This window comes from Amblyomma maculatum, chromosome 7, assembly GCF_055883805.1.
Source record: "Amblyomma maculatum isolate TAMU_Amacu chromosome 7, ASM5588380v1, whole genome shotgun sequence".
NCBI classification, from domain to species: Eukaryota; Metazoa; Arthropoda; class Arachnida; order Ixodida; family Ixodidae; genus Amblyomma; species Amblyomma maculatum.
The window spans coordinates 246,956-255,103 of record NC_139350.1 but is presented as its reverse complement, the minus strand read 5'-3'; the positions used below and the strand labels follow the sequence as shown (position 1 = coordinate 255,103).

The following is an 8,148-nucleotide window of genomic DNA, read 5'->3' as shown; positions in this document are numbered from 1 at the left end:
ATTAAGGATGTGGTAATACTCACAATGGGTCAACAAATATTGCCTTGATGAGTCTATAGAGACCATGACTCATACATACCTTGCACACCACTAATCTCGGACGTGGTGTTAGGATATTCACAGTTGCGTCAGGTAGCAAAAGGGCAATTTTTCCTTACATAATATGGTCATGCTGTGTCTGCCTAGTGTACATTAGTGCTGTCTTTAGAGCTACTACAGAGCCATCACATGCACTTTGAAGTTTAATTTTGCACAAATATTTGAACAAGTCACTAAGATGCACAAGGATATTTGATTCTGTTGTGAAAAAAATATAGGTTGCGTAGCCCTAAAGTGTACCTAATTTGCCATGGCATTTTTCTGTTCCCTGTTGATAGAATGAAAAAAAAAATGCATACCTACTATAAACTTTGACAGCAGCTTTATTTAGCACATTTTACAGCCAAGACATTCCGAGATGAACATCCACGGCTGCTACGTATTAGTTCATAATATTAACAATCACATGGCACCAATCGCTGACATCACTGCACTTCTTTTTCAGCGACCATCAGGATGAAACGGCCCAGTCAGCGATTGAGGAACCCCTCTACAAAGAGCGAAAATTCCTTGTGTTCGAGGGTTGCCTGCGGCAGCTTCTTGAGACCTGAACAATGTGCGGGCAAACAAGAACCCTTTACTTTAGCATAGCGGAAAGCCTTGTGACTGTGAAGGGGACATGCTCACTGCAGCATTCTTTCCTCTGGAAAAGCCAACCACTGGTTGAAGGAAAGGCAGCAAGAAATGTCCTCCTGGCTGCAGGCATCTTGTTCTCTGGCTGCGGTATAGCTTCAGTTCTTCGGTTCCTGCAATCCATTGGGGAGCAAGGCATCACAGAGAGGACCAACTACAACTACCAACGGGCATACTTGCTACCTGCCAGAAATGAGGTTTGACAATAAGGATATCTCTCATACAACATTCAAGTCAAAGTATATGTCATTAACTCGATAACTAGATGTCGCATCCTTTCATGACAACAACTTGAAGCTACAATGCAACATATAAAACATATAAAATGCAGCATATATGCAACAGCGGAGGCACTGCAGTGCAATGCACCTGCTACTGCACATCTCTGTTGCCTTTGGCTACATGTTTAATAGACCAGCTGCATGCTCTAGTACTGAAGGCATAATTTTTGCAATTTTTTTTTTTAGTAAATGTGCTGTGAGAAAAGTGAAAAGCAATGCAGCATTTGAAACCTGCCCCCCTCATCCTAATATGCATTAAGGCAACCACGTGACTGCAAGTTTGTAGCCTCTAAATTGAACATCTCCTTCTTTGCAGCTTTTTCAGCAAAGGCAAGCAGAACTTGCTAGTGAGCTTGTAGGGACAACAACAGACCTGGCAGGGGATGATCGCTGTGACTCGCCAGGCTACAGCGCAAAGTACATGACTTGCAGTGTACTAGCTGTGCAGAATGGAGCCATTTTGCACACTGCACAAGTTGAAGTCGGTGAGGTAATGCGACTCATCCTTTCCGACAACTGAGGTTCCTCCTAACATCACATCCTATCTTACGGCATTTCAACCCTTCTGCTCCAACTTCAGTGCACACGGACGCAAGTGGCATAGGCCTCAGTGCTGTCCTCGTTTAGAGCTATGACGACTGTGAACATGTGATTGCTTATGCCAGTCGGACTCTAAGCAAGACTGAGCACAACTACACCATCACCGAGCAGGAATGTCTCGCGGTTGTTTTCACCGTGCAGCGGTTTCGCTGCTACCTGTACGGAGAGCCTTTCGCAGTAGTAACCGATCACCATTCCCTATGCTGGCTACTCAATCTCTGTGATCCGTCTAGTCGCCTAGCCCGCTGGGGACTTCGCTTGCAAGAATACGACTACAGCATTTCATACAAAAGTGGCCGACGGCACGCAGATGGAGACTGCCTCTCCTGGTTGCCACCTGCCACGACGGAATGCGACGCGGACAACTTTGATCATTACATCACTGCTTTATCTCAGAGATTTCCAAATACTCATACCTTTTCAACCGAGGAACACACCGATCAGCATCTGGAGTCGTTCTTAGCTGCTGCTCAAGGCCCAACCTCGAACAGCCAGTTTTGCCTATGCCTATGTGATGGCCTGCTATACAAAAAAGCTTACTCTCGTGGCTGCTTGCTCCAGGAAAGTGTCTTGTTTTTTTCACCGAGCCCACGACCAACTTGTCGTCCCCACTCCCTGTACGGCCGCTGCTACCGACCAACTTTGCGATTACGATACCTCATTAGATAAGAAGGCTGTGAGAATCCGTTTTGCTACAGACTGTCGGTTAACTGAATATTCTTTTTGCCTTTGTTTAAACTTTGACCTGGCTTAGTATTTTGTTAATTGAATATTCGTTTTGCCTTTGTTTAAACCTTGACCTGGCTTAGTATTTTACGCTGTGTTTTTGTGTAACTCTCGCCCTTACTTACTATCTCTGGAATACTTGTTTTGTTATTTTATAGTCTTCTTTATCGCAGCGTTTGTTCATTGTCGGTTTTTTCTCTTGTCATTTATTGAGTCGTTTTTTATTACTATCATGTCCTGGTGTTTTATTAATTTTTTTATGCAGTGTAATTTGGACTACTACCTATATATGTTCCCATTGTGTGTTAAAAAAGTGACGCATAAATTTATTCCTTGATCACACACCAACACACGCACTTCACTGGTTGACCGGCCTATCTTTTAACTGTGTTCTCAAACCTCATAGAGGGACGACGGGTAACCGTAAAGGGGATCCCGCGCCTCTGTTAATCGTTAAGGCGGGGTTTGTGACAATATAGAACAGACCAAAACTGCAGGAAAGGTATTACATATGCTTAAAAATTACAAAAATTACAAAAAGGTCAATGAGCTGCAAGGATTCATGGGATTTGCCAACTTTGAGAAAAATTTGTGGCACAACCTGCACACTCTAGTTCAGTGAAAAGAACTGCTCCTTCCTTCCCCCCCCCCAAAGAAATTGCATGAGTGCACTCAATTCTGCTTAGGTGCAGTAATGTGAAAGCACTGCGAATTATGTCACACTGCTTAAATTGGTCCGACATTACGCTAGCAAACCTCGGCCGCACTCGTCCAGATGGCGTACGTGTATGCCATATTTACCCAGGTTAAATGAAGGAGTGGTGCAGATGGTACTTCATGAAGATCACAATGTTTGCCGCACAGCTGAACAGTATGTTGTAGTTTGAACTAGATGAAGAGAATGATGCTTACTGCACAGCATGAGAGTGTGTTGCAAAGTGCATTGCTCGTACCGTAGACGGGGAATGCCTCAGCCCACATAACCAAAGCAGAAGCCAGTGCAGGCCGCTTGGAACCGTCAAAGCCGACAGCCCACCATCACACACCCACGTAACTGGTCGGAATGCTCTGCCCCAAGGCAGGTGACCTCTTCCCCTTGGATAAGTGCTCCCTTCTTCTCTCCTTGCAAATTTCATCGTGGTCTTTTTCTGCAAAGCTGTAAATTCTTCAGTTCTGTTCCTTCTATCTGGGGCTCTGTTCTAAGCGACCATGAAAAGAAGCCACAGAAGAGGAGATATGCGGATAGAAAAGCGACAGTAAAAACTAGAAACATATTCACAGATCTCAAGGAAGCAAGACAACAAGCCAAGCTGTCGACAAAGTTCAGGCCCCAGAAATTGCAAGAGAACAAGTTAAAAACATCCTTATCAACAGTGCCAAATGAATGAATTATGAAAGAAGCTCCTCGCTCTATAAAATGCCAGAGGGATAAATATTAGAACAGGCAATGACAAGGTCTCCCAGCCCAACTAAGTGATTCCTGCAGTACAGGCCACAAAATGAGAAGCAGTGGCTACCTTAGCTGGCAGAATTTGTGTGCATATATTCACTGTGAAAGGAGAGCGATGTAATGCACAGTTAGATACAGCTGATAATCAAGAAATAGGGGATTATGTCCAGGCATGACAGCTGGTGATAGCCGAGACAGCTAATATAAGGCTTTTAGAGCATTCGCTCTACTTCTCCCGTGCACAAACCTCAAAGGAATGCAATGTTGACTTTGAACTCTCACGCTGTGCAGCAAACAATGTCATCTTTATAGCTTAGACATGAGAGCACTATGCTATTGCCACAACCTATCACACCTCATAGTAAAACTACAACACCCTCTCGCACTGTACAGTAAACATCGCCTCTATCAATTTCTAATTGCAAGACATTTTCGTGCGCTACAGTGATCATCGTCTTAATGTTTCATCTACCCCTTCTCCTTCATTAAACTTACGGAAATACACCATGCACATACGCCACCTCACTATAGACGGAGGTTGCAACCGTGCCAGACAGCCTGCCGAGACCATTGAACAAAGAGAAGCCAGACTAGCCCATTGCCAAAAAGCTGAGCAAGAGTGCAAGCGAGCCAAGACCGAAGTGGCAGCAGCAACTGTGACTGCGGCCAATGGCTAACGCTCATGAAATTTGGTTCAAGGACGGTTGAACCTGCACAACGTTTTGAAAGTATGCAGTGCTGCCCCTACACTTTGGCAAACACACCTGAAAGGGACCAGCTATTACTGCAGCTTGGAGATAAGAAATGTAACACTCTGCAAGCATATTAGACTGTAAATAAATTCAAATTAATAATTCAGATCAGCAAATGCAGGAACAAGAGTTGTGGTTTGATCTGTGCTTCACCTGTATTACTCCACTGCTGGAATGGATGTATTCTGTGATCTGTCGTCATGTATTCAAGGCTAGGAGTATCAATAAACAAACCTTCAAGCACTCATTTCATTGTGTCAGTATTGAGCATTCACACACTCGGTATCAATCAAAACACAGAATGCTTGTGCTGCCTCGGCACAAGCATTCTGTGTTTCGAGTTTAATTTTTTTTTTCTATAAAATTCCATTCCAAATAAATGAATGTTTATGGTAGATGCTTGGAAGCATGTGCTCAAGCAGACTTGGCGATGCTCAGCATTGTCCTCCATTCTGGATTGTTTTTGGATGTGTATCTTTTTTTTACTAGGATTTGAATTTTCTTCCCAGGCTTTATTTTTCACTAACTAACAGTTCTACACCTTTCTTGCTTAGATATCTACAAGTTCTGGCACTTTAGAGGAATGAGATGTCTGTTCTTAAACAGTGCCACAAAATAGACACTTGACGCAGTGCATAACTTGGCGTTCATAAAATAGCATTCTCTATTTTTCCACCTTAAAAATAAACGCACTTCCATGCACCACTCGAAGCAGTGCGCCTGGCACACGTGATAAAGTTTAGAATACAGCATGCAGTGAAGCGACAATCACCTGAGATTAAAGGGGAGGGTGCCTGAATCCCACGTAGCTCGCCGACGGCAATTCACGCCGAACCCGGCAAACGACGCAGGCTGGCAGGACTACCCTGTTGCCTTCGCCCAGCTTGCCCCAAATCCACATGGTAAACAAGCGGTAGGCTATGAAGCGGTGCTGCCTGAAAATACCACGCTTTACAGTAAACGGATCATACACACACACAAAAACATAATGCGAATCTGTCACCTGACGCTTCCGCACTACCTGCTTGTTTACATCTCCGTCTCCATCGATGTTCGCTCCCTCCTCCTCTAGTGCAATGTGCACAGCCCGAAGGACTTCGGGCGTTAGGCACACGCTTTGGAACGCTGGGTGGATCGTAATGCAGCCGCCGTCCTGCTGGCACACCACCAGCACCACCGGCATGCTGCGGCAGCACACATCTTCTTCAGGTGTGGGCATGCTTTCGCAGCGGCCGCAGCGGCACCTGCGCATAAGTAAAATGTGAAAAGGCCGCGAAGCAAACAAGAAACGGCATTTCGTGAAATAAGAAAGTTGTAATAACTTATGTGCAGTGGCGAGTGCGCCACGGAACGCACCATGGTAGGCCGTCGTCTCCGTTGCCAGCGGGTGGTTCAGAAGGGCCAGTCGATGGCGTGCTGCTGTCGTCGCTGTCTAGCGGATCACGAAACGGAGTATAATCATATGGATCAAAGTCCAGCTCGGCAGCGGCTTCACGCAGGCCTCGCTTCGAGCTCGGGATCCATGCGATCCATGGCGACCGACACGCGAACCGCCGCAAACACGAAGGGGAAGAAATCGGAGCACTACCGGAAGTAAACAAACCAAGAGTCGGCGGCGTCACTTCGTGACGCATTATGGGCGGGGCGTCGGCCCGGACATTTTCTTTTATTTTGGCCGGCGCATCGGCGTGTATGAGTTGAGGGCTACAGTGACGGGAGAGGAGGAGCGTCATTTTTAATATGGAATATCTGCGCTATTAAAGATGTTAGCCTAAAATTTTTTTGCGCTTTGCTGACTAGTGAAGGCACGCCTACCGCTCGTGCGCCTTTCTTAAGCACGGCTTCAAGCTTTTCATGGGCCCTTTAACAATGGGAGGAGAAGGTCGCACCGGCGATGCCTTCCAACCTTTCCCGACAGGGGGCGCTGCTTGTCGTAAAGGTGCCACTTTTCGCGGCTTTGGCTTGCTGCCTGCTGTTGTTGCATTCGTCGCAGTCGTGCAGTAGCATTGACGGTGTCTTTCGTTGTGCGAAACGTTTTGTTTAATTCTGCGCTGTTCTTTGAGCGAATGGAAGAGAAATCTGCATCGACTAATAATGCTTAAGGCAAAGCATAAAGGCAGAGAAAAAAACATGCTTCGTGCCGCTGTGTCGGAGCGGCTACCGGTCGAACCCGGAGAAGGTTTCTATGTTCGGCGTGCCGTCGGACCCTGCACGACTTCTGGAATGGGAGCGGTTGATCAAGAGAGATGACCGCAAACTGACTTCGACATGTGTTGTCTGCGAGAAACATTTTGATGCCAGTTACATCGAAAGAACGTTCAGCGTTACAGTGGATGGCATCGTCAATGAGCTCGCCAGAGAGAGAGACCGCGCCTCAAGCCCGACGTAGTGCCGACGGTATTCGAAAGCTATTCGAGGTACCTGCAGCCGAAAAAGTCAACGAAAAGGAAGGTGAGGAACCTCTCTGAACAGTCTGCCGCCAAACGGCAAAAGCGTGACGCTGGTGCAGACGTCAGCAATGTGTTGTCAAGCGCACTTGACAATGCATCTGATGAGGTGCCAGCAGCTGATCAGCCCAGTGACAACCAATGCTCGCAGCAACAGACATGCAGTGTTGAAGCTTAACACCCGTTCGATGCGCTTTTGATTCCTGCAGGATGGATTAGGCTGTCTGAAGTGCCAGCTGGCTCTGTAGCCTACGCGCATTATCGAGTGGAGAAACATAATTTTGCCGCCTTGCACATTGAAGACATGGTAACGTTTGGAGGTGTAATGCTTGAACGCAGCTCTGTGATGGCTACAGTGTATTTTCGTGGCAGGGAAAAAAGTAAGCACGTGCTAAAAACCAGACTTGAAGCAGAAGAACTGATCAGGCATACTGCAGTGGAAGTTCTCTGTGGTGGATGTGGTCTGAAGCCTGATTCTGGAAAGTACACATCATTCATATGATTATACTTCGCAGAAAGGTGTCGCATGACAGCCGAATCTGAAGGAGACAGCTCAATGCAAATACGAACGGAGGCTTGCACAGAACAAATTGAGCAGGAAAAAGGGGAAGATACAAGCATGCATCAGTACTAACAAGTACAATGTTTCTCGTGCCTTGAAGAAAGCAAAGAAAAATCTGGCTAGTGTGCAGCAGCAGGTGGCACAAATGAAAGCACAAAATGAGGCACTGAGTGAATCTGTGGTAGAAGCAAAAATCAAATCCCTTCCACAAAAGCAGCAGCTGGCTGTTAGGACCTGTTTTCATGCTTCTCAACAAAGATCTGCCAAAGGTATGACATATGATGACAATTGGATTGTTGAATGCATCATGATGAGAATGCGAAGTCAAAAATTGTATGAACACCTGCGGAGGGAGAGTATATTTGTTCTGCCAGGAAGAACGTGCCTGCAGAAATATCTCCAACGGTTTAAAGGTGGATTTGGATTAAACCCAAATATCTTCGCTGCTTTGAAAGAAAAGACAAAGGGCATGGACACCTTTGGCTGCCATGGAGGCCTGCTAATCGACGAAATCAAGCTTTCTGAACATCTCAACGTCAAGTCTGCAGGTCAGTTCAGTTCAGTCGTGTCCGACTCTTCGTGACCCTATGGACCACGT

General features: G+C 46.1%; 1 long non-coding RNA gene across 1 annotated transcript; it reads right to left on the bottom strand.

Annotated features, from left to right (window-relative positions):
• Nucleotides 1-404: 404 nt before the first annotated feature.
• Nucleotides 405-5,395, bottom strand: LOC146182566 (uncharacterized). The gene is made up of 2 exons (XR_014708612.1): nt 5,314-5,395; nt 405-845 (listed from the first exon to the last, which is right to left on the bottom strand). It is a non-coding gene; the product is annotated as an uncharacterized LOC146182566 (long non-coding RNA).
• Between the last annotated feature and the right edge of the window lie 2,753 nt (nt 5,396-8,148).